This window comes from Atractosteus spatula, unplaced genomic scaffold, assembly GCF_055471065.1.
Source record: "Atractosteus spatula isolate fAtrSpa1 unplaced genomic scaffold, fAtrSpa1.hap1 Scaffold_5, whole genome shotgun sequence".
In the NCBI taxonomy this organism is placed as follows: domain Eukaryota; kingdom Metazoa; phylum Chordata; class Actinopteri; order Semionotiformes; family Lepisosteidae; genus Atractosteus; species Atractosteus spatula.
The window spans coordinates 262,689-286,844 of NW_028296879.1; the positions used below are offsets into that span (position 1 = coordinate 262,689).

Genomic DNA, 24,156 nt, shown 5'->3' on the forward strand with positions numbered 1-24,156 from the left:
GACCCCTCCCCCAGGGATGATGGACTTACCCCAGGATCATCGGAGGTCAGAAGGTGGGTACCGCCGTCTTTCCCGGACTGTTCTGAGGTCTCCGAAACAGAAACTTCCTGTTCCACCACTATGTCCCCTTGGCCCGGGGGTATGGGGTCATCGAGCGTACTAACCGCGGCTGAGGCTTCCAAGGGGTCAGCCTCCTTACCCAGCTCTTCACCCCCCTCCCTCTGTTCCCCTTCCTCCCCACCCCCCCCTTCCCTGCCCCCTTCCCCTTCCCCTTCCCCCTCTACACCCTCCTCCACCCCTTCCTCCTTCCTACCCCCTTTCTTACCCTCCCCCCTCGCCCTCTTTACAGCAATCGCCTTTTTACGTCTCGGCCTTCTCTGTCCACTCTCTCCATCTTCTACCTTCTGGACCTCGACGTCGCTGGTTTCCGAGTCCTCCTCGGAATCTAGGACCTGGAAACGATTGGTCACCGTCTCAAACAAGCACACGTCAGACCTCATTCTTCTCTTTTCAGCCGCCGACTTCCTCTTTGTGGCCCTGCTCGGCTGGATGGACCACTCCGGCGACCCCGATTCTGCCTCCTCCACCTGTTCGGCCCATGATGAGGTCCCCGGACGCGCCTCTTCAGGTACCTCGGTCGCCGTTGCTGGCTCCTCTGGTCTATCGCCTCTGTCCTCTCTTACGTCCGCACAAGGCCTCTGGGTGGTCGCAGCCTTCTGCGGTGGTCTGGTCTCGTCTCCCCTCGAGCCCTCCGCCGAGGTCCGCACCACCTCTGCAAAACTCCGGCTCTTCCTCGGACAGACCCTGTAAACATGGCCTTCTGCCCCACATAGGTCACATGTCAAAACCTTGGTGCAATCCTTTGTGTCATGAGTTGTGGCCTTACACTTTCGACACACACCACCGGGACAGTTCATAGCCACATGTCCTCTCTGAAAACATTTCTTACATGTCACAGGTTGGCCCGGGTAAAAGAGGTAACCCCTATTAGGCCCTATTGAAAAATAAGCCGGGGGGTGAACCACACCCTCGCCCTCAGACGGCTTAGGTCTCAGCCTCACCGTATAGCGCCTCTTACCAGTCCACACTCTGAGGACGTCTAAATCTTTCTGGCCTTCTCCCTGGACATCCACGAACCTGGATAAAAAGGTAATTATGTCCCTTTCTGGTACCCGGTGGTTAAACAAATGAATTGTCAAAGTCCTGAGTTCCCTGGCGAACAACGGCTCTATCAGGAACTCATTAAGTGGAGCCACCTCCTTTCCCTCGCACACTCTCTCCCAAGCCTTCTCACAAAGTTCGTCGCTCGCGAGAGACAGGTCGTAAATCCCTCGAACCGGGAAGTCTTGCAAACAATCGATGTCCTTCAACTCGATCCCCAAAGCCTTCATCAGGACCACTCGTTCAAACCGCTCACGGTTCATCCAGTCCTTCTTCCTCTCCGCATCCTTCACCACAAAGCGCACTGTGCACCGCATCAGCCCCTCACGGGACAGAGGGTGCACAGCCGCCGGACCGCGGGCCCGCTCACCACCGCCGACCGCCGTCATCTTGGAGGCCCCACTTCGCCCCCTGGGCTCAACCCAGGGCGACTACCCGTGGTGACCTTTGGTGGACGTCTGCTCCGGTCTTCTGGTGGTAAGGATCCGCCCGTCTGGTCTGGTCTGGTTCCGCCGTTCGTCGTCTTCTCCTTCTCCTCCTCGCCTTCGTCGTCTTCACCCTTTGACAAGTCCTCGGACCGCGGTCATGCCACGTATCGTCGGAACTTGGCCAAAAGGCCGAGAAGCGATGCCCGACGCCGGCCTTGGGCGGGCGCGCGGGCGTCCGGCTGGCGCGCAGCGGCGCAGGCCGACGCCTCTGGAGCCCGGTCCGCACGCGGCTGCCGGCCGCCCGGACTCCGCTCTCCCCCTCTCTTGCCTGCCTGCTTGCTCGCCTGCCTGCCCGCCAGTCCCGGGCGGGGGCCCTGCTCTTTGATCTCCTGTCAACGGCCCGACAACGACCGCAGCCGCGGGGGGCGCCAGCCGGCCGGCCTCCTTAGCTTAGGCCCCTCCCACAAGCAGCAGCCGTGCCGAGTGAGCTGCAAGCGAAAGCGGACCGTCGGCACCTGCGGGCAGAGGCAAGGGGCAGCGCTCTCTCGGGAGGGACGGGGACACACACACACCTGCCTGCCTGCCGAAAAAAAGAAAGAAAAGGTGTATATACTAAGTTTTTTGGAGGGAAAACGGCCGGCTGTCGAAAGGGGCCCGCCTGCAAGGACGGGGACACACACACACACACACACACACACACACACACACACACACACACACACACACACAAGCCACGCCTGCCTCCCTGGAAAAAGGAGGAAAAAACTAAGTTTTTTGGAGGGAAAACGCACGGGAGCCGAAAAGGGGGCCGGCCTGCTTGCCGAGAGAGTCGAGGCGCGGGAAAGTGCACGGAGGGAGCACGGGAACGGGGAGGGGGAGAGAGAGAGACACAGAGACACACAGATGGACGAGAGACGAGACCGGAGAGGAAGGAGCTCCGGTCCACCTCGCTTGCTTGCTAGCTACGTCTGTCTTTTCACCGCTGAGAGAAGGTAGTGCACCGTTCCCGGAGGCGCTGCAATACCGGGCCGATGCGTGGAGAGGACGGAGCAAGCTCCTGATCCAGCTCCCTGTTCCAAAAATCCGTTTAATATGTGGTCCCCCGATGGGGGACGTATCAGATATTAAACTGATAAGAACAGATACTACACTTGATCTTAGCCAAAAGGCCGAGAAGCGATGCCCGACGCCGGCCTTGGGCGGGCGCGCGGGCGTCCGGCTGGCGCGCAGCGGCGCAGGCCGACGCCTCTGGAGCCCGGTCCGCACGCGGCTGCCGGCCGCCCGGACTCCGCTCTCCCCCTCTCTTGCCTGCCTGCTTGCTCGCCTGCCTGCCCGCCAGTCCCGGGCGGGGGCCCTGCTCTTTGATCTCCTGTCAACGGCCCGACAACGACCGCAGCCGCGGGGGGCGCCAGCCGGCCGGCCTCCTTAGCTTAGGCCCCTCCCACCAGCAGCAGCCGTGCCGAGTGAGCTGCAAGCGAAAGCGGACCGTCGGCACCTGCGGGCAGAGGCAAGGGGCAGCGCTCTCTCGGGAGGGACGGGGACACACACACACCTGCCTGCCTGCCGAAAAAAAGAAAGAAAAGGTGTATATACTAAGTTTTTTGGAGGGAAAACGGCCGGCTGTCGAAAGGGGCCCGCCTGCAAGGACGGGGACACACACACACACACACACACACACACACACACACACACACACACACACACACACACACACACACACAAGCCACGCCTGCCTCCCTGGAAAAAGGAGGAAAAAACTAAGTTTTTTGGAGGGAAAACGCACGGGAGCCGAAAAGGGGGCCGGCCTGCTTGCCGAGAGAGTCGAGGCGCGGGAAAGTGCACGGAGGGAGCACGGGAACGGGGAGGGGGAGAGAGAGAGACACAGAGACACACAGATGGACGAGAGACGAGACCGGAGAGGAAGGAGCTCCGGTCCACCTCGCTTGCTTGCTAGCTACGTCTGTCTTTTCACCGCTGAGAGAAGGTAGTGCACCGTTCCCGGAGGCGCTGCAATACCGGGCCGATGCGTGGAGAGGACGGAGCAAGCTCCTGATCCAGCTCCCTGTTCCAAAAATCCGTTTAATATGTGGTCCCCCGATGGGGGACGTATCAGATATTAAACTGATAAGAACAGATACTACACTTGATCTTAGCCAAAAGGCCGAGAAGCGATGCCCGACGCCGGCCTTGGGCGGGCGCGCGGGCGTCCGGCTGGCGCGCAGCGGCGCAGGCCGACGCCTCTGGAGCCCGGTCCGCACGCGGCTGCCGGCCGCCCGGACTCCGCTCTCCCCCTCTCTTGCCTGCCTGCTTGCTCGCCTGCCTGCCCGCCAGTCCCGGGCGGGGGCCCTGCTCTTTGATCTCCTGTCAACGGCCCGACAACGACCGCAGCCGCGGGGGGCGCCAGCCGGCCGGCCTCCTTAGCTTAGGCCCCTCCCACCAGCAGCAGCCGTGCCGAGTGAGCTGCAAGCGAAAGCGGACCGTCGGCACCTGCGGGCAGAGGCAAGGGGCAGCGCTCTCTCGGGAGGGACGGGGACACACACACACCTGCCTGCCTGCCGAAAAAAAGAAAGAAAAGGTGTATATACTAAGTTTTTTGGAGGGAAAACGGCCGGCTGTCGAAAGGGGCCCGCCTGCAAGGACGGGGACACACACACACACACACACACACACACACACACACACACACACACACACACACACACAAGCCACGCCTGCCTCCCTGGAAAAAGGAGGAAAAAACTAAGTTTTTTGGAGGGAAAACGCACGGGAGCCGAAAAGGGGGCCGGCCTGCTTGCCGAGAGAGTCGAGGCGCGGGAAAGTGCACGGAGGGAGCACGGGAACGGGGAGGGGGAGAGAGAGAGACACAGAGACACACAGATGGACGAGAGACGAGACCGGAGAGGAAGGAGCTCCGGTCCACCTCGCTTGCTTGCTAGCTACGTCTGTCTTTTCACCGCTGAGAGAAGGTAGTGCACCGTTCCCGGAGGCGCTGCAATACCGGGCCGATGCGTGGAGAGGACGGAGCAAGCTCCTGATCCAGCTCCCTGTTCCAAAAATCCGTTTAATATGTGGTCCCCCGATGGGGGACGTATCAGATATTAAACTGATAAGAACAGATACTACACTTGATCTTAGCCAAAAGGCCGAGAAGCGATGCCCGACGCCGGCCTTGGGCGGGCGCGCGGGCGTCCGGCTGGCGCGCAGCGGCGCAGGCCGACGCCTCTGGAGCCCGGTCCGCACGCGGCTGCCGGCCGCCCGGACTCCGCTCTCCCCCTCTCTTGCCTGCCTGCTTGCTCGCCTGCCTGCCCGCCAGTCCCGGGCGGGGGCCCTGCTCTTTGATCTCCTGTCAACGGCCCGACAACGACCGCAGCCGCGGGGGGCGCCAGCCGGCCGGCCTCCTTAGCTTAGGCCCCTCCCACAAGCAGCAGCCGTGCCGAGTGAGCTGCAAGCGAAAGCGGACCGTCGGCACCTGCGGGCAGAGGCAAGGGGCAGCGCTCTCTCGGGAGGGACGGGGACACACACACACCTGCCTGCCTGCCGAAAAAAAGAAAGAAAAGGTGTATATACTAAGTTTTTTGGAGGGAAAACGGCCGGCTGTCGAAAGGGGCCCGCCTGCAAGGACGGGGACACACACACACACACACACACACACACACACACACACACACACACACACACACACAAGCCACGCCTGCCTCCCTGGAAAAAGGAGGAAAAAACTAAGTTTTTTGGAGGGAAAACGCACGGGAGCCGAAAAGGGGGCCGGCCTGCTTGCCGAGAGAGTCGAGGCGCGGGAAAGTGCACGGAGGGAGCACGGGAACGGGGAGGGGGAGAGAGAGAGACACAGAGACACACAGATGGACGAGAGACACGAGACCGGAGAGGAAGGAGCTCCGGTCCACCTCGCTTGCTTGCTAGCTACGTCTGTCTTTTCACCGCTGAGAGAAGGTAGTGCACCGTTCCCGGAGGCGCTGCAATACCGGGCCGATGCGTGGAGAGGACGGAGCAAGCTCCTGATCCAGCTCCCTGTTCCAAAAATCCGTTTAATATGTGGTCCCCCGATGGGGGACGTATCAGATATTAAACTGATAAGAACAGATACTACACTTGATCTTAGCCAAAAGGCCGAGAAGCGATGCCCGACGCCGGCCTTGGGCGGGCGCGCGGGCGTCCGGCTGGCGCGCAGCGGCGCAGGCCGACGCCTCTGGAGCCCGGTCCGCACGCGGCTGCCGGCCGCCCGGACTCCGCTCTCCCCCTCTCTTGCCTGCCTGCTTGCTCGCCTGCCTGCCCGCCAGTCCCGGGCGGGGGCCCTGCTCTTTGATCTCCTGTCAACGGCCCGACAACGACCGCAGCCGCGGGGGGCGCCAGCCGGCCGGCCTCCTTAGCTTAGGCCCCTCCCACCAGCAGCAGCCGTGCCGAGTGAGCTGCAAGCGAAAGCGGACCGTCGGCACCTGCGGGCAGAGGCAAGGGGCAGCGCTCTCTCGGGAGGGACGGGGACACACACACACCTGCCTGCCTGCCGAAAAAAAGAAAGAAAAGGTGTATATACTAAGTTTTTTGGAGGGAAAACGGCCGGCTGTCGAAAGGGGCCCGCCTGCAAGGACGGGGACACACACACACACACACACACACACACACACACACACACACACACACACACACACAAGCCACGCCTGCCTCCCTGGAAAAAGGAGGAAAAAACTAAGTTTTTTGGAGGGAAAACGCACGGGAGCCGAAAAGGGGGCCGGCCTGCTTGCCGAGAGAGTCGAGGCGCGGGAAAGTGCACGGAGGGAGCACGGGAACGGGGAGGGGGAGAGAGAGAGACACAGAGACACACAGATGGACGAGAGACGAGACCGGAGAGGAAGGAGCTCCGGTCCACCTCGCTTGCTTGCTAGCTACGTCTGTCTTTTCACCGCTGAGAGAAGGTAGTGCACCGTTCCCGGAGGCGCTGCAATACCGGGCCGATGCGTGGAGAGGACGGAGCAAGCTCCTGATCCAGCTCCCTGTTCCAAAAATCCGTTTAATATGTGGTCCCCCGATGGGGGACGTATCAGATATTAAACTGATAAGAACAGATACTACACTTGATCTTAGCCAAAAGGCCGAGAAGCGATGCCCGACGCCGGCCTTGGGCGGGCGCGCGGGCGTCCGGCTGGCGCGCAGCGGCGCAGGCCGACGCCTCTGGAGCCCGGTCCGCACGCGGCTGCCGGCCGCCCGGACTCCGCTCTCCCCCTCTCTTGCCTGCCTGCTTGCTCGCCTGCCTGCCCGCCAGTCCCGGGCGGGGGCCCTGCTCTTTGATCTCCTGTCAACGGCCCGACAACGACCGCAGCCGCGGGGGGCGCCAGCCGGCCGGCCTCCTTAGCTTAGGCCCCTCCCACCAGCAGCAGCCGTGCCGAGTGAGCTGCAAGCGAAAGCGGACCGTCGGCACCTGCGGGCAGAGGCAAGGGGCAGCGCTCTCTCGGGAGGGACGGGGACACACACACACCTGCCTGCCTGCCGAAAAAAAGAAAGAAAAGGTGTATATACTAAGTTTTTTGGAGGGAAAACGGCCGGCTGTCGAAAGGGGCCCGCCTGCAAGGACGGGGACACACACACACACACACACACACACACACACACACACACACACACACACACACACACACACACACAAGCCACGCCTGCCTCCCTGGAAAAAGGAGGAAAAAACTAAGTTTTTTGGAGGGAAAACGCACGGGAGCCGAAAAGGGGGCCGGCCTGCTTGCCGAGAGAGTCGAGGCGCGGGAAAGTGCACGGAGGGAGCACGGGAACGGGGAGGGGGAGAGAGAGAGACACAGAGACACACAGATGGACGAGAGACGAGACCGGAGAGGAAGGAGCTCCGGTCCACCTCGCTTGCTTGCTAGCTACGTCTGTCTTTTCACCGCTGAGAGAAGGTAGTGCACCGTTCCCGGAGGCGCTGCAATACCGGGCCGATGCGTGGAGAGGACGGAGCAAGCTCCTGATCCAGCTCCCTGTTCCAAAAATCCGTTTAATATGTGGTCCCCCGATGGGGGACGTATCAGATATTAAACTGATAAGAACAGATACTACACTTGATCTTAGCCAAAAGGCCGAGAAGCGATGCCCGACGCCGGCCTTGGGCGGGCGCGCGGGCGTCCGGCTGGCGCGCAGCGGCGCAGGCCGACGCCTCTGGAGCCCGGTCCGCACGCGGCTGCCGGCCGCCCGGACTCCGCTCTCCCCCTCTCTTGCCTGCCTGCTTGCTCGCCTGCCTGCCCGCCAGTCCCGGGCGGGGGCCCTGCTCTTTGATCTCCTGTCAACGGCCCGACAACGACCGCAGCCGCGGGGGGCGCCAGCCGGCCGGCCTCCTTAGCTTAGGCCCCTCCCACAAGCAGCAGCCGTGCCGAGTGAGCTGCAAGCGAAAGCGGACCGTCGGCACCTGCGGGCAGAGGCAAGGGGCAGCGCTCTCTCGGGAGGGACGGGGACACACACACACCTGCCTGCCTGCCGAAAAAAAGAAAGAAAAGGTGTATATACTAAGTTTTTTGGAGGGAAAACGGCCGGCTGTCGAAAGGGGCCCGCCTGCAAGGACGGGGACACACACACACACACACACACACACACACACACACACACACACACACACACACACAAGCCACGCCTGCCTCCCTGGAAAAAGGAGGAAAAAACTAAGTTTTTTGGAGGGAAAACGCACGGGAGCCGAAAAGGGGGCCGGCCTGCTTGCCGAGAGAGTCGAGGCGCGGGAAAGTGCACGGAGGGAGCACGGGAACGGGGAGGGGGAGAGAGAGAGACACAGAGACACACAGATGGACGAGAGACGAGACCGGAGAGGAAGGAGCTCCGGTCCACCTCGCTTGCTTGCTAGCTACGTCTGTCTTTTCACCGCTGAGAGAAGGTAGTGCACCGTTCCCGGAGGCGCTGCAATACCGGGCCGATGCGTGGAGAGGACGGAGCAAGCTCCTGATCCAGCTCCCTGTTCCAAAAATCCGTTTAATATGTGGTCCCCCGATGGGGGACGTATCAGATATTAAACTGATAAGAACAGATACTACACTTGATCTTAGCCAAAAGGCCGAGAAGCGGCCCGACGCCGGCCTTGGGCGGGCGCGCGGGCGTCCGGCTGGCGCGCAGCGGCGCAGGCCGACGCCTCTGGAGCCCGGTCCGCACGCGGCTGCCGGCCGCCCGGACTCCGCTCTCCCCCTCTCTTGCCTGCCTGCTTGCTCGCCTGCCTGCCCGCCAGTCCCGGGCGGGGGCCCTGCTCTTTGATCTCCTGTCAACGGCCCGACAACGACCGCAGCCGCGGGGGGCGCCAGCCGGCCGGCCTCCTTAGCTTAGGCCCCTCCCACAAGCAGCAGCCGTGCCGAGTGAGCTGCAAGCGAAAGCGGACCGTCGGCACCTGCGGGCAGAGGCAAGGGGCAGCGCTCTCTCGGGAGGGACGGGGACACACACACACCTGCCTGCCTGCCGAAAAAAAGAAAGAAAAGGTGTATATACTAAGTTTTTTGGAGGGAAAACGGCCGGCTGTCGAAAGGGGCCCGCCTGCAAGGACGGGGACACACACACACACACACACACACACACACACACACACACACACACACACACAAGCCACGCCTGCCTCCCTGGAAAAAGGAGGAAAAAACTAAGTTTTTTGGAGGGAAAACGCACGGGAGCCGAAAAGGGGGCCGGCCTGCTTGCCGAGAGAGTCGAGGCGCGGGAAAGTGCACGGAGGGAGCACGGGAACGGGGAGGGGGAGAGAGAGAGACACAGAGACACACAGATGGACGAGAGACGAGACCGGAGAGGAAGGAGCTCCGGTCCACCTCGCTTGCTTGCTAGCTACGTCTGTCTTTTCACCGCTGAGAGAAGGTAGTGCACCGTTCCCGGAGGCGCTGCAATACCGGGCCGATGCGTGGAGAGGACGGAGCAAGCTCCTGATCCAGCTCCCTGTTCCAAAAATCCGTTTAATATGTGGTCCCCCGATGGGGGACGTATCAGATATTAAACTGATAAGAACAGATACTACACTTGATCTTAGCCAAAAGGCCGAGAAGCGATGCCCGACGCCGGCCTTGGGCGGGCGCGCGGGCGTCCGGCTGGCGCGCAGCGGCGCAGGCCGACGCCTCTGGAGCCCGGTCCGCACGCGGCTGCCGGCCGCCCGGACTCCGCTCTCCCCCTCTCTTGCCTGCCTGCTTGCTCGCCTGCCTGCCCGCCAGTCCCGGGCGGGGGCCCTGCTCTTTGATCTCCTGTCAACGGCCCGACAACGACCGCAGCCGCGGGGGGCGCCAGCCGGCCGGCCTCCTTAGCTTAGGCCCCTCCCACCAGCAGCAGCCGTGCCGAGTGAGCTGCAAGCGAAAGCGGACCGTCGGCACCTGCGGGCAGAGGCAAGGGGCAGCGCTCTCTCGGGAGGGACGGGGACACACACACACCTGCCTGCCTGCCGAAAAAAAGAAAGAAAAGGTGTATATACTAAGTTTTTTGGAGGGAAAACGGCCGGCTGTCGAAAGGGGCCCGCCTGCAAGGACGGGGACACACACACACACACACACACACACACACACACACACACACACACACACACACACACACACAAGCCACGCCTGCCTCCCTGGAAAAAGGAGGAAAAAACTAAGTTTTTTGGAGGGAAAACGCACGGGAGCCGAAAAGGGGGCCGGCCTGCTTGCCGAGAGAGTCGAGGCGCGGGAAAGTGCACGGAGGGAGCACGGGAACGGGGAGGGGGAGAGAGAGAGACACAGAGACACACAGATGGACGAGAGACGAGACCGGAGAGGAAGGAGCTCCGGTCCACCTCGCTTGCTTGCTAGCTACGTCTGTCTTTTCACCGCTGAGAGAAGGTAGTGCACCGTTCCCGGAGGCGCTGCAATACCGGGCCGATGCGTGGAGAGGACGGAGCAAGCTCCTGATCCAGCTCCCTGTTCCAAAAATCCGTTTAATATGTGGTCCCCCGATGGGGGACGTATCAGATATTAAACTGATAAGAACAGATACTACACTTGATCTTAGCCAAAAGGCCGAGAAGCGATGCCCGACGCCGGCCTTGGGCGGGCGCGCGGGCGTCCGGCTGGCGCGCAGCGGCGCAGGCCGACGCCTCTGGAGCCCGGTCCGCACGCGGCTGCCGGCCGCCCGGACTCCGCTCTCCCCCTCTCTTGCCTGCCTGCTTGCTCGCCTGCCTGCCCGCCAGTCCCGGGCGGGGGCCCTGCTCTTTGATCTCCTGTCAACGGCCCGACAACGACCGCAGCCGCGGGGGGCGCCAGCCGGCCGGCCTCCTTAGCTTAGGCCCCTCCCACCAGCAGCAGCCGTGCCGAGTGAGCTGCAAGCGAAAGCGGACCGTCGGCACCTGCGGGCAGAGGCAAGGGGCAGCGCTCTCTCGGGAGGGACGGGGACACACACACACCTGCCTGCCTGCCGAAAAAAAGAAAGAAAAGGTGTATATACTAAGTTTTTTGGAGGGAAAACGGCCGGCTGTCGAAAGGGGCCCGCCTGCAAGGACGGGGACACACACACACACACACACACACACACACACACACACACACACACACACACACACACACACACACAAGCCACGCCTGCCTCCCTGGAAAAAGGAGGAAAAAACTAAGTTTTTTGGAGGGAAAACGCACGGGAGCCGAAAAGGGGGCCGGCCTGCTTGCCGAGAGAGTCGAGGCGCGGGAAAGTGCACGGAGGGAGCACGGGAACGGGGAGGGGGAGAGAGAGAGACACAGAGACACACAGATGGACGAGAGACGAGACCGGAGAGGAAGGAGCTCCGGTCCACCTCGCTTGCTTGCTAGCTACGTCTGTCTTTTCACCGCTGAGAGAAGGTAGTGCACCGTTCCCGGAGGCGCTGCAATACCGGGCCGATGCGTGGAGAGGACGGAGCAAGCTCCTGATCCAGCTCCCTGTTCCAAAAATCCGTTTAATATGTGGTCCCCCGATGGGGGACGTATCAGATATTAAACTGATAAGAACAGATACTACACTTGATCTTAGCCAAAAGGCCGAGAAGCGATGCCCGACGCCGGCCTTGGGCGGGCGCGCGGGCGTCCGGCTGGCGCGCAGCGGCGCAGGCCGACGCCTCTGGAGCCCGGTCCGCACGCGGCTGCCGGCCGCCCGGACTCCGCTCTCCCCCTCTCTTGCCTGCCTGCTTGCTCGCCTGCCTGCCCGCCAGTCCCGGGCGGGGGCCCTGCTCTTTGATCTCCTGTCAACGGCCCGACAACGACCGCAGCCGCGGGGGGCGCCAGCCGGCCGGCCTCCTTAGCTTAGGCCCCTCCCACAAGCAGCAGCCGTGCCGAGTGAGCTGCAAGCGAAAGCGGACCGTCGGCACCTGCGGGCAGAGGCAAGGGGCAGCGCTCTCTCGGGAGGGACGGGGACACACACACACCTGCCTGCCTGCCGAAAAAAAGAAAGAAAAGGTGTATATACTAAGTTTTTTGGAGGGAAAACGGCCGGCTGTCGAAAGGGGCCCGCCTGCAAGGACGGGGACACACACACACACACACACACACACACACACACACACACACACACACACACACAAGCCACGCCTGCCTCCCTGGAAAAAGGAGGAAAAAACTAAGTTTTTTGGAGGGAAAACGCACGGGAGCCGAAAAGGGGGCCGGCCTGCTTGCCGAGAGAGTCGAGGCGCGGGAAAGTGCACGGAGGGAGCACGGGAACGGGGAGGGGGAGAGAGAGAGACACAGAGACACACAGATGGACGAGAGACGAGACCGGAGAGGAAGGAGCTCCGGTCCACCTCGCTTGCTTGCTAGCTACGTCTGTCTTTTCACCGCTGAGAGAAGGTAGTGCACCGTTCCCGGAGGCGCTGCAATACCGGGCCGATGCGTGGAGAGGACGGAGCAAGCTCCTGATCCAGCTCCCTGTTCCAAAAATCCGTTTAATATGTGGTCCCCCGATGGGGGACGTATCAGATATTAAACTGATAAGAACAGATACTACACTTGATCTTAGCCAAAAGGCCGAGAAGCGATGCCCGACGCCGGCCTTGGGCGGGCGCGCGGGCGTCCGGCTGGCGCGCAGCGGCGCAGGCCGACGCCTCTGGAGCCCGGTCCGCACGCGGCTGCCGGCCGCCCGGACTCCGCTCTCCCCCTCTCTTGCCTGCCTGCTTGCTCGCCTGCCTGCCCGCCAGTCCCGGGCGGGGGCCCTGCTCTTTGATCTCCTGTCAACGGCCCGACAACGACCGCAGCCGCGGGGGGCGCCAGCCGGCCGGCCTCCTTAGCTTAGGCCCCTCCCACAAGCAGCAGCCGTGCCGAGTGAGCTGCAAGCGAAAGCGGACCGTCGGCACCTGCGGGCAGAGGCAAGGGGCAGCGCTCTCTCGGGAGGGACGGGGACACACACACACCTGCCTGCCTGCCGAAAAAAAGAAAGAAAAGGTGTATATACTAAGTTTTTTGGAGGGAAAACGGCCGGCTGTCGAAAGGGGCCCGCCTGCAAGGACGGGGACACACACACACACACACACACACACACACACACACACACACACACACACACACACAAGCCACGCCTGCCTCCCTGGAAAAAGGAGGAAAAAACTAAGTTTTTTGGAGGGAAAACGCACGGGAGCCGAAAAGGGGGCCGGCCTGCTTGCCGAGAGAGTCGAGGCGCGGGAAAGTGCACGGAGGGAGCACGGGAACGGGGAGGGGGAGAGAGAGAGACACAGAGACACACAGATGGACGAGAGACGAGACCGGAGAGGAAGGAGCTCCGGTCCACCTCGCTTGCTTGCTAGCTACGTCTGTCTTTTCACCGCTGAGAGAAGGTAGTGCACCGTTCCCGGAGGCGCTGCAATACCGGGCCGATGCGTGGAGAGGACGGAGCAAGCTCCTGATCCAGCTCCCTGTTCCAAAAATCCGTTTAATATGTGGTCCCCCGATGGGGGACGTATCAGATATTAAACTGATAAGAACAGATACTACACTTGATCTTAGCCAAAAGGCCGAGAAGCGATGCCCGACGCCGGCCTTGGGCGGGCGCGCGGGCGTCCGGCTGGCGCGCAGCGGCGCAGGCCGACGCCTCTGGAGCCCGGTCCGCACGCGGCTGCCGGCCGCCCGGACTCCGCTCTCCCCCTCTCTTGCCTGCCTGCTTGCTCGCCTGCCTGCCCGCCAGTCCCGGGCGGGGGCCCTGCTCTTTGATCTCCTGTCAACGGCCCGACAACGACCGCAGCCGCGGGGGGCGCCAGCCGGCCGGCCTCCTTAGCTTAGGCCCCTCCCACCAGCAGCAGCCGTGCCGAGTGAGCTGCAAGCGAAAGCGGACCGTCGGCACCTGCGGGCAGAGGCAAGGGGCAGCGCTCTCTCGGGAGGGACGGGGACACACACACACCTGCCTGCCTGCCGAAAAAAAGAAAGAAAAGGTGTATATACTAAGTTTTTTGGAGGGAAAACGGCCGGCTGTCGAAAGGGGCCCGCCTGCAAGGACGGGGACACACACACACACACACACACACACACACACACACACACACACACACACACACACACACACACACACAAGCCACGCCTGCCTCCCTGGAAAAAGGAGGAAAAAACTAAGTTTTTTGGAGGGAAAACGCACGGGAGCCGAAAAGGGGGCCGGCCTGCTTGCCGAGAGAGTCGAGGCGCGGGAAAGTGCACGGAGGGAGCACGGGAACGGGGAGGGGGAGAGAGAGAGACACAGAGACACACAGATGGACGAGAGACGAGACCGGAGAGGAAGGAGCTCCGGTCCACCTCGCTTGCTTGCTAGCTACGTCTGTCTTTTCACCGCTGAGAGAAGGTAGTGCACCGTTCCCGGAGGCGCTGCAATACCGGGCCGATGCGTGGAGAGGACGGAGCAAGCTCCTGATCCAGCTCCCTGTTCCAAAAATCCGTTTAATATGTGGTCCCCCGATGGGGGACGTATCAGATATTAAACTGATAAGAACAGATACTACACTTGATCTTAGCCAAAAGGCCGAGAAGCGATGCCCGACGCCGGCCTTGGGCGGGCGCGCGGGCGTCCGGCTGGCGCGCAGCGGCGCAGGCCGACGCCTCTGGAGCCCGGTCCGCACGCGGCTGCCGGCCGCCCGGACTCCGCTCTCCCCCTCTCTTGCCTGCCTGCTTGCTCGCCTGCCTGCCCGCCAGTCCCGGGCGGGGGCCCTGCTCTTTGATCTCCTGTCAACGGCCCGACAACGACCGCAGCCGCGGGGGGCGCCAGCCGGCCGGCCTCCTTAGCTTAGGCCCCTCCCACCAGCAGCAGCCGTGCCGAGTGAGCTGCAAGCGAAAGCGGACCGTCGGCACCTGCGGGCAGAGGCAAGGGGCAGCGCTCTCTCGGGAGGGACGGGGACACACACACACCTGCCTGCCTGCCGAAAAAAAGAAAGAAAAGGTGTATATACTAAGTTTTTTGGAGGGAAAACGGCCGGCTGTCGAAAGGGGCCCGCCTGCAAGGACGGGGACACACACACACACACACACACACACACACACACACACACACACACACACACACAAGCCACGCCTGCCTCCCTGGAAAAAGGAGGAAAAAACTAAGTTTTTTGGAGGGAAAACGCACGGGAGCCGAAAAGGGGGCCGGCCTGCTTGCCGAGAGAGTCGAGGCGCGGGAAAGTGCACGGAGGGAGCACGGGAACGGGGAGGGGGAGAGAGAGAGACACAGAGACACACAGATGGACGAGAGACGAGACCGGAGAGGAAGGAGCTCCGGTCCACCTCGCTTGCTTGCTAGCTACGTCTGTCTTTTCACCGCTGAGAGAAGGTAGTGCACCGTTCCCGGAGGCGCTGCAATACCGGGCCGATGCGTGGAGAGGACGGAGCAAGCTCCTGATCCAGCTCCCTGTTCCAAAAATCCGTTTAATATGTGGTCCCCCGATGGGGGACGTATCAGATATTAAACTGATAAGAACAGATACTACACTTGATCTTAGCCAAAAGGCCGAGAAGCGATGCCCGACGCCGGCCTTGGGCGGGCGCGCGGGCGTCCGGCTGGCGCGCAGCGGCGCAGGCCGACGCCTCTGGAGCCCGGTCCGCACGCGGCTGCCGGCCGCCCGGACTCCGCTCTCCCCCTCTCTTGCCTGCCTGCTTGCTCGCCTGCCTGCCCGCCAGTCCCGGGCGGGGGCCCTGCTCTTTGATCTCCTGTCAACGGCCCGACAACGACCGCAGCCGCGGGGGGCGCCAGCCGGCCGGCCTCCTTAGCTTAGGCCCCTCCCACAAGCAGCAGCCGTGCCGAGTGAGCTGCAAGCGAAAGCGGACCGTCGGCACCTGCGGGCAGAGGCAAGGGGCAGCGCTCTCTCGGGAGGGACGGGGACACACACACACCTGCCTGCCTGCCGAAAAAAAGAAAGAAAAGGTGTATATACTAAGTTTTTTGGAGGGAAAACGGCCGGCTGTCGAAAGGGGCCCGCCTGCAAGGACGGGGACACACACACACACACACACACACACACACACACACACACACACACACACACACACAAGCCACGCCTGCCTCCCTGGAAAAAGGAGGAAAAAACTAAGTTTTTTGGAGGGAAAACGCACGGGAGCCGAAAAGGGGGCCGGCCTGCTTGCCGAGAGAGTCGAGGCGCGGGAAAGTGCACGGAGGGAGCACGGGAACGGGGAGGGGGAGAGAGAGAGACACAGAGACACACAGATGGACGAGAGACGAGACCGGAGAGGAAGGAGCTCCGGTCCACCTCGCTTGCTTGCTAGCTACGTCTGTCTTTTCACCGCTGAGAGAAGGTAGTGCACCGTTCCCGGAGGCGCTGCAATACCGGGCCGATGCGTGGAGAGGACGGAGCAAGCTCCTGATCCAGCTCCCTGTTCCAAAAATCCGTTTAATATGTGGTCCCCCGATGGGGGACGTATCAGATATTAAACTGATAAGAACAGATACTACACTTGATCTTAGCCAAAAGGCCGAGAAGCGATGCCCGACGCCGGCCTTGGGCGGGCGCGCGGGCGTCCGGCTGGCGCGCAGCGGCGCAGGCCGACGCCTCTGGAGCCCGGTCCGCACGCGGCTGCCGGCCGCCCGGACTCCGCTCTCCCCCTCTCTTGCCTGCCTGCTTGCTCGCCTGCCTGCCCGCCAGTCCCGGGCGGGGGCCCTGCTCTTTGATCTCCTGTCAACGGCCCGACAACGACCGCAGCCGCGGGGGGCGCCAGCCGGCCGGCCTCCTTAGCTTAGGCCCCTCCCACCAGCAGCAGCCGTGCCGAGTGAGCTGCAAGCGAAAGCGGACCGTCGGCACCTGCGGGCAGAGGCAAGGGGCAGCGCTCTCTCGGGAGGGACGGGGACACACACACACCTGCCTGCCTGCCGAAAAAAAGAAAGAAAAGGTGTATATACTAAGTTTTTTGGAGGGAAAACGGCCGGCTGTCGAAAGGGGCCCGCCTGCAAGGACGGGGACACACACACACACACACACACACACACACACACACACACACACACACACACACACACACACAAGCCACGCCTGCCTCCCTGGAAAAAGGAGGAAAAAACTAAGTTTTTTGGAGGGAAAACGCACGGGAGCCGAAAAGGGGGCCGGCCTGCTTGCCGAGAGAGTCGAGGCGCGGGAAAGTGCACGGAGGGAGCACGGGAACGGGGAGGGGGAGAGAGAGAGACACAGAGACACACAGATGGACGAGAGACGAGACCGGAGAGGAAGGAGCTCCGGTCCACCTCGCTTGCTTGCTAGCTACGTCTGTCTTTTCACCGCTGAGAGAAGGTAGTGCACCGTTCCCGGAGGCGCTGCAATACCGGGCCGATGCGTGGAGAGGACGGAGCAAGCTCCTGATCCAGCTCCCTGTTCCAAAAATCCGTTTAATATGTGGTCCCCCGATGGGGGACGTATCAGATATTAAACTGATAAGAACAGATACTACACTTGATCTTAGCCAAAAGGCCGAGAAGCGATGCCCGACGCCGGCCTTGGGCGGGCGCGCGGGCGTCCGGCTGGCGCGCAGCGGCGCAGGCCGACGCCTCTGGAGCCCGGTCCGCACGCGGCTGCCGGCCGCCCGGACTCCGCTCTCCCCCTCTCTTGCCTGCCTGCTTGCTCGCCTGCCTGCCCGCCAGTCCCGGGCGGGGGCCCTGCTCTTTGATCTCCTGTCAACGGCCCGACAACGACCGCAGCCGCGGGGGGCGCCAGCCGGCCGGCCTCCTTAGCTTAGGCCCCTCCCACAAGCAGCAGCCGTGCCGAGTGAGCTGCAAGCGAAAGCGGACCGTCGGCACCTGCGGGCAGAGGCAAGGGGCAGCGCTCTCTCGGGAGGGACGGGGACACACACACACCTGCCTGCCTGCCGAAAAAAAGAAAGAAAAGGTGTATATACTAAGTTTTTTGGAGGGAAAACGGCCGGCTGTCGAAAGGGGCCCGCCTGCAAGGACGGGGACACACACACACACACACACACACACACACACACACACACACACACACACAAGCCACGCCTGCCTCCCTGGAAAAAGGAGGAAAAAACTAAGTTTTTTGGAGGGAAAACGCACGGGAGCCGAAAAGGGGGCCGGCCTGCTTGCCGAGAGAGTCGAGGCGCGGGAAAGTGCACGGAGGGAGCACGGGAACGGGGAGGGGGAGAGAGAGAGACACAGAGACACACAGATGGACGAGAGACGAGACCGGAGAGGAAGGAGCTCCGGTCCACCTCGCTTGCTTGCTAGCTACGTCTGTCTTTTCACCGCTGAGAGAAGGTAGTGCACCGTTCCCGGAGGCGCTGCAATACCGGGCCGATGCGTGGAGAGGACGGAGCAAGCTCCTGATCCAGCTCCCTGTTCCAAAAATCCGTTTAATATGTGGTCCCCCGATGGGGGACGTATCAGATATTAAACTGATAAGAACAGATTTTTTTTTTTTTTTTGTTTTTTAATTAAAGTACAAAAGAGAACAAGTCATCACAAAGCATCACAATACAGCACAAAACAACACAAGAACAGCACAAAACCAAAAACACCGAAAACCAACCCGTCTTCAGTCTAACTCCAAAAGGGTCTTCCACCGCTCTTTAGCCGCATGGTAACCCCATCTCCTATAATCCTGTCTCTGCAGTACACGTAATTCGTGCCTGATCCGCCCACTTATCCCCTGCACACCCACATCAGCCCCATATCTCACTAAGTGGTTCCTGCAATCCCACAAAACCATTTTAATCAGGCACACCAGCAACCATAATAAAAAATTGGTTCTCCCACCACCCACAACCGACTGCCATCCCCATAAAACCATATGCGCAGTCAAAGTAAAATTTGCCCACAATCCCGCAAAAAGGGGTCGATGCTGAACCCAAACAGCCTGTGCGACCCCACAACCCCAGAACACGTGAGCGATGGATTCCACCGCGGAACATCCAATTCTCGGGCACACCGGAGACCTCGTCAGTCTATGTTGGCACATGACCTCCCGCACAGAGAGCCTCTGCCACCCACACAACCAATTTAGGTCCTTCATTCTGTTAGGGAGACCCTTGTGGTGAAGGAATCTCCAACGCTGCTCCGACACCGTAATCCTTGGATACTCCTTCCGCACACACACCTCTCTCGCCCGCTCATACAGAACCCGGTGCTGCATACATCCCTCATCCACCTTGGCCCCGGAATACCTTTTCAGCCAGGTAGTCGCCAGCCTATAAAACCACGGCTGTTGTTCTGCCTTGGGAAAGGCGTTCGTCCAGCTGCACAAGGGTCGTGCCGCCCACGAGAACCAGAACCTAGCGAACAACTGATGCTCATGCTGCACCTCCCCGTATACAGCCCCACACACACCCGCTACAAAAATCGCGTTAAGTTTTAAGGGGAGATCCGGGACAGCCCGCCCACCCTGGTGAGTGCCCCTATACATGTCTATCCGCTTTATGTATTCGTACTTCCCATTCCAAATAAATTGGAAGGCTAACCTCGTGAGCTGCTTGGTATAACCCACAGGGACCGGAAAGACGTGCGCCAAAAAAACCAACATTGGGAGGATATCCAGCTTCAGGACCATCACCTTCCCAATATACGATAACTGCCGAGCTCTCCACATACCTAATTTACGACTAACCCGGTTCATCAGTGCCTCCCAATTCTGTTGCCCCAAACCACCGGATCCAAAATCCACCCCCAAAATCTTTACGGGCCCAAGCTCTGCCTTCAAAACCCCCACCACCTCAGCCTTATTCCGCCAAAACCCAAACACTTTTACCACACTCTTGTCCCGATTAACCCTGGAACCTGTCGCCCGGCCAAAGATGTCCACCGTCTCCAAGGCATATTGCAGACCAGATTCCGAGCTCAACAGCAAGGTGATATCATCGGCATATGCGGCAAGCTTTGTCTGACGCCCTCCATTCCCTGGCACACACAAACCATCCACCCTGCTATTAGTTCTAATCAAGGTAAGCAAGGGTTCCAAATATAAAATATACAAAAGGGGCGACAAAGGACATCCCTGCCGCACCCCTCTCCCTATCCTAACCTTCTCCCCCAGGTGTCCATTAATACAGACCCGAAAACCAACGTTGCAGTATAGCAATTTCAGCCAGTCCACAAACTGTGGTCTCAGGCCTGCCCTAGACAGCACCATCCACAGAAAAGGGAGGTGGACCTTGTCAAAGGCCTTTTCCTGGTCCAAACTCACAACCAGCAGAGGTAGACGCCGATCCTCCACCCAGGCAATTGCGTCCCTGACAAGTCGCAGGTTCCAAAAAATTGATCGTCCAGCCACACCGCACGTCTGGTCAGGGTGAATCAGGATCGACAAAACCTGTCGTAATCTTGTGCTCAGGACCTTAGCAAGGATCTTATAGTCGACACAAAGCAATTGTATCGGCCTCCAGTTTCCCAGGTCCAAGGGATCCCCCTTTTTAAAAAGCAAGGCCAAAACCCCCTGCCGCATCGATTCGCATAAACCCCGCCCACCTAAAATTTCTTCAAAAACCTCCACCAGAACCGGACCAAGCAGGTCCCAAAAGGCCAGATAAAATTCAACGGGCAGCCCATCAATGCCAGGAACTTTGCCTTTACCTAGACTGCGCGCTGCACTTTCCACTTCCAACAAACTGATCCTGGCGTCCATCCCTTCCATCTCCTGTGCATCAGATCTATTCAATACCACATTAACGATCTCCTCCATGTGGTCTGTGTTTGTGACTTCCTCTTTAAAACAGGCTTCATAATACCGGGCCGCAGCCTCCACCATACCTTCTGCAGACTTAACAACCGTATCCGGACTCACCCGGATACCCTCAAAAACCCTCCTCCCTTGCTTTGCCCTCACCGACCGAAACAACTGACCAGTCACCTCCTCCAATGGTTCCATAACCCTGTCCCGTACACGGAACAGAAAATCCCGTGCCTTCCTCCCGTAAATCCCCTTTAGTTGTACCTTCAACTCCTGGGCTGCCTGGAAGTCAAAAGCCAGACCGCTGTTCCCTTGCTCATAAATCTTCTGCAGCGCACTCTGCAAGCGCCATACCTCCCTGTTCTCCCTGTGCGCCCGCAAGGAGCAATACTGCTGCGAAACCATTTTAAGTCTGCGCTTTAGGCCTTCCCACCAGTCAAGCAAGGCAGGCCGAGTACTCTTTTGGGCCAACCATAGCTGCAGCTTGCCTCTGATTAACAAGAAGTAATCATGCTCTCGCAAAACAGCCGTGTTAAGCTTCCACACACCCTTCCCATAGCAAACACTCACATCACCCATCTCCACATCAACAATAACATGGTCCGAAAACCAAACAGGTGACACCTTGACCTTTCGAACCGGGATACCGGAAGACACAAACACGTAGTCTAGTCTCCTTCCCACACCCCTGGAATTCCTCCATGTAACCGGAAAGGCAGAGAAGTGACCTATAAAACTGTCCCGTAACTCAAAATCACGCAACAAGCGACTAAGTTCAATCGCCCCCGTGGTCCGGGACAAAATATCCTCATTAAAATCACCCCCCAGAAAAACACGCCGGTTCGTGGTACACCAAGGCGCCAAATCAGAAAAAAAACCCCTCCTTGCACTGCGCTCTGCAGGTGCATAAACACAAATTAAACGAATCTTAGTACCCGCCCACACCCCATCCACCACAATCACTCTCCCCGGACTTACAACAAAGAACTCAGTTTCTTCCACCACCGTGCTCCCAAAAACAATACCCACCCCTGCCGAATACACTCCCCCCACACTCCACCGAGATTTCAAGTCACCCCAGTCCTTTGTAAAACGACGAATGTCTCCTTCCCCAGCCAAGTGCACTTCCTGTAGGAAGCACACATCAAACCTTTGTTCTCTTAAGAACTTAAAGACCGCAGTCCTCTTCACTATGTCCTTCAAGCCTCTCGCATTAACTGTTCGAACGAGAAGGCTCATGGCGGATCAAGATCTGTCTCTCTCTCCGAGCCATTGGACTGGCTGGAGGTGGAACTGTCCGAAATGTCTGACACAGGTGAGTATCCACCCGATGCGGAACAGTGTGGAATATCCTCCCCAGAAGTCGAATCAGCCACGTCCGGGGCCACCGACATGGCCCTCAAAGAAGCCCTGCCCCTCCTCCGTACCGGAGCCGGCGACTCCTCACCAAACGTGTCTCCCGACCCCTCCGCCTCCACCTCCATCTCCATCTCTGGCAGCCGTCGTTCCTCCCCGTGCACCTCCAGAAACTCCTCCACCGGATCCTCCCTCACCTTCTTCTCCTCCTCCGCCCCAGAATCACTCTCGACCTCCTCATGCCGTCGCTTGGCCAATGCTTTCCCCTGCTCCTGCTCGCTTTCCGCCGTCTCCGGAACTGTTGCAATCTCCTCTTCCGGCTCCGGGTCAGCCAGGCCTTGCCCCACTTCCTGCGGAAGCACGGCCTCCTGCACATCCGCAGGAGCCGGAACTACTTCCATCACCCCGCCAGCAACTTCCTCCACAATCACCGGAGCAGCTTCCTCCTCCTCCTCTCCATCCACCCTCAATAGTCCTTCGTCATACTCCCTCGCTCTTTGCACATCCCTCCACACACAATTCTTGAACAAATGTCCTTCCGTCTCACACAAGGTGCACACTTTCTTCCGGCACTCCCTTGCGACGTGTCCAAATGCTCCACACACTACGCACTCATTCCCGCGGCACTCAGCAGCCTGATGTCCGAAACCACGACATCGCCTACAAAACTTGGGCTGATTCTGATAATAGAGATATGCCCTACTAGCTCCAAGCGAAAAGGATGCCGGGGGGTGGTGAAAGCCCCCTGCCCCTCGTGCGTCCGAACGCAGTTTCACCCTGTACTTCCGCTTCCCGGCCCAAACATTACGGCTATCCAGAATTCTCTCCGGCTGGCCGATAACAGAAACATGTCGAAGCAAAAACGCTGTAACATCGTCGTCACCCAAAAAGGGATCATACAAATGTACAATTACCACCCGAAAATTGTCATGGTAGCAGCCCAACACTTCAAAATCCCTCACAAACTGCTCATCCTTCTTGTCCATGTATCTTGCAGACACCCTCTTATAGATCTCCTCGTCTCTCAAAGTAACGTCCATATACTTTAGAGGCCTATTCCCTTGTGCACACAGAATCTCCTCTGCCCGTAGGCCCAAACACCCAAACAAAACATAGTCTTCGAACTCACGTCTCCCGGGCGGTTCTCCTCCACGCATCCAACGAAAACGCAAAGTCCATTTCAGCCTGGGAGCCTCCCCGGGCCGGTCGAAGGAGTCCAACCCTTCCGCCATCCTGGAGGAGGCCTCCAGGCCAGCTCCTCGAAGAGTCCCCTCCAGTCCAGACGCAAAGAAAATCCAAGGCAATCCACACAATCAAGGAAATCCAAAAGTCAAAATGAAGTCCACAGGCAAATCCTGGTCCGCAGGTCGTTGTTCCGGTCGCAATCCTCTCCCCGATCTTCGACAAAAGGCCGAGAAGCGATGCCCGACGCCGGCCTTGGGCGGGCGCGCGGGCGTCCGGCTGGCGCGCAGCGGCGCAGGCCGACGCCTCTGGAGCCCGGTCCGCACGCGGCTGCCGGCCGCCCGGACTCCGCTCTCCCCCTCTCTTGCCTGCCTGCTTGCTCGCCTGCCTGCCCGCCAGTCCCGGGCGGGGGCCCTGCTCTTTGATCTCCTGTCAACGGCCCGACAACGACCGCAGCCGCGGGGGGCGCCAGCCGGCCGGCCTCCTTAGCTTAGGCCCCTCCCACCAGCAGCAGCCGTGCCGAGTGAGCTGCAAGCGAAAGCGGACCGTCGGCACCTGCGGGCAGAGGCAAGGGGCAGCGCTCTCTCGGGAGGGACGGGGACACACACACACCTGCCTGCCTGCCGAAAAAAAGAAAGAAAAGGTGTATATACTAAGTTTTTTGGAGGGAAAACGGCCGGCTGTCGAAAGGGGCCCGCCTGCAAGGACGGGGACACACACACACACACACACACACACACACACACACACACACACACACACACACAAGCCACGCCTGCCTCTCTGGAAAAAGGAGGAAAAAACTAAGTTTTTTGGAGGGAAAACGCACGGGAGCCGAAAAGGGGGCCGGCCTGCTTGCCGAGAGAGTCGAGGCGCGGGAAAGTGCACGGAGGGAGCACGGGAACGGGG

At 60.3% G+C, this 24,156-nt stretch overlaps 17 non-coding genes across 17 annotated transcripts; all 17 read right to left on the bottom strand.

Annotated features, from left to right (window-relative positions):
- Positions 1–2,579: 2,579 nt before the first annotated feature.
- On the bottom strand, positions 2,580–2,770 carry LOC148806490 (U2 spliceosomal RNA). The gene has a single exon (XR_016089300.1). It is a non-coding gene; the product is annotated as a U2 spliceosomal RNA (small nuclear RNA).
- Positions 2,771–3,571: 801 nt separating this feature from the next.
- LOC148806491 (U2 spliceosomal RNA) lies at positions 3,572–3,762 on the bottom strand. Its single transcript, XR_016089301.1, has one exon. It is a non-coding gene; the product is annotated as a U2 spliceosomal RNA (small nuclear RNA).
- A 791-nt stretch (positions 3,763–4,553) lies between these two features.
- Positions 4,554–4,744, bottom strand: LOC148806492 (U2 spliceosomal RNA). The gene has a single exon (XR_016089302.1). It is a non-coding gene; the product is annotated as a U2 spliceosomal RNA (small nuclear RNA).
- A 791-nt stretch (positions 4,745–5,535) lies between these two features.
- LOC148806493 (U2 spliceosomal RNA) lies at positions 5,536–5,726 on the bottom strand. Its single transcript, XR_016089304.1, has one exon. It is a non-coding gene; the product is annotated as a U2 spliceosomal RNA (small nuclear RNA).
- Positions 5,727–6,515: 789 nt separating this feature from the next.
- On the bottom strand, positions 6,516–6,706 carry LOC148806494 (U2 spliceosomal RNA). Its single transcript, XR_016089305.1, has one exon. It is a non-coding gene; the product is annotated as a U2 spliceosomal RNA (small nuclear RNA).
- Positions 6,707–7,505: 799 nt separating this feature from the next.
- On the bottom strand, positions 7,506–7,696 carry LOC148806495 (U2 spliceosomal RNA). Its single transcript, XR_016089306.1, has one exon. It is a non-coding gene; the product is annotated as a U2 spliceosomal RNA (small nuclear RNA).
- Positions 7,697–8,485: 789 nt separating this feature from the next.
- On the bottom strand, positions 8,486–8,676 carry LOC148806496 (U2 spliceosomal RNA). Its single transcript, XR_016089551.1, has one exon. It is a non-coding gene; the product is annotated as a U2 spliceosomal RNA (small nuclear RNA).
- Positions 8,677–9,459: 783 nt separating this feature from the next.
- LOC148806497 (U2 spliceosomal RNA) lies at positions 9,460–9,650 on the bottom strand. The gene has a single exon (XR_016089307.1). It is a non-coding gene; the product is annotated as a U2 spliceosomal RNA (small nuclear RNA).
- A 795-nt stretch (positions 9,651–10,445) lies between these two features.
- On the bottom strand, positions 10,446–10,636 carry LOC148806498 (U2 spliceosomal RNA). The gene has a single exon (XR_016089308.1). It is a non-coding gene; the product is annotated as a U2 spliceosomal RNA (small nuclear RNA).
- Positions 10,637–11,435: 799 nt separating this feature from the next.
- Positions 11,436–11,626, bottom strand: LOC148806499 (U2 spliceosomal RNA). Its single transcript, XR_016089309.1, has one exon. It is a non-coding gene; the product is annotated as a U2 spliceosomal RNA (small nuclear RNA).
- A 787-nt stretch (positions 11,627–12,413) lies between these two features.
- On the bottom strand, positions 12,414–12,604 carry LOC148806500 (U2 spliceosomal RNA). Its single transcript, XR_016089310.1, has one exon. It is a non-coding gene; the product is annotated as a U2 spliceosomal RNA (small nuclear RNA).
- A 789-nt stretch (positions 12,605–13,393) lies between these two features.
- LOC148806501 (U2 spliceosomal RNA) lies at positions 13,394–13,584 on the bottom strand. The gene has a single exon (XR_016089311.1). It is a non-coding gene; the product is annotated as a U2 spliceosomal RNA (small nuclear RNA).
- Positions 13,585–14,385: 801 nt separating this feature from the next.
- LOC148806502 (U2 spliceosomal RNA) lies at positions 14,386–14,576 on the bottom strand. Its single transcript, XR_016089312.1, has one exon. It is a non-coding gene; the product is annotated as a U2 spliceosomal RNA (small nuclear RNA).
- Positions 14,577–15,363: 787 nt separating this feature from the next.
- Positions 15,364–15,554, bottom strand: LOC148806503 (U2 spliceosomal RNA). The gene has a single exon (XR_016089313.1). It is a non-coding gene; the product is annotated as a U2 spliceosomal RNA (small nuclear RNA).
- Positions 15,555–16,343: 789 nt separating this feature from the next.
- On the bottom strand, positions 16,344–16,534 carry LOC148806504 (U2 spliceosomal RNA). The gene has a single exon (XR_016089315.1). It is a non-coding gene; the product is annotated as a U2 spliceosomal RNA (small nuclear RNA).
- A 795-nt stretch (positions 16,535–17,329) lies between these two features.
- Positions 17,330–17,520, bottom strand: LOC148806505 (U2 spliceosomal RNA). The gene has a single exon (XR_016089316.1). It is a non-coding gene; the product is annotated as a U2 spliceosomal RNA (small nuclear RNA).
- Positions 17,521–18,303: 783 nt separating this feature from the next.
- LOC148806506 (U2 spliceosomal RNA) lies at positions 18,304–18,499 on the bottom strand. The gene has a single exon (XR_016089590.1). It is a non-coding gene; the product is annotated as a U2 spliceosomal RNA (small nuclear RNA).
- Positions 18,500–24,156: the final 5,657 nt, after the last annotated feature.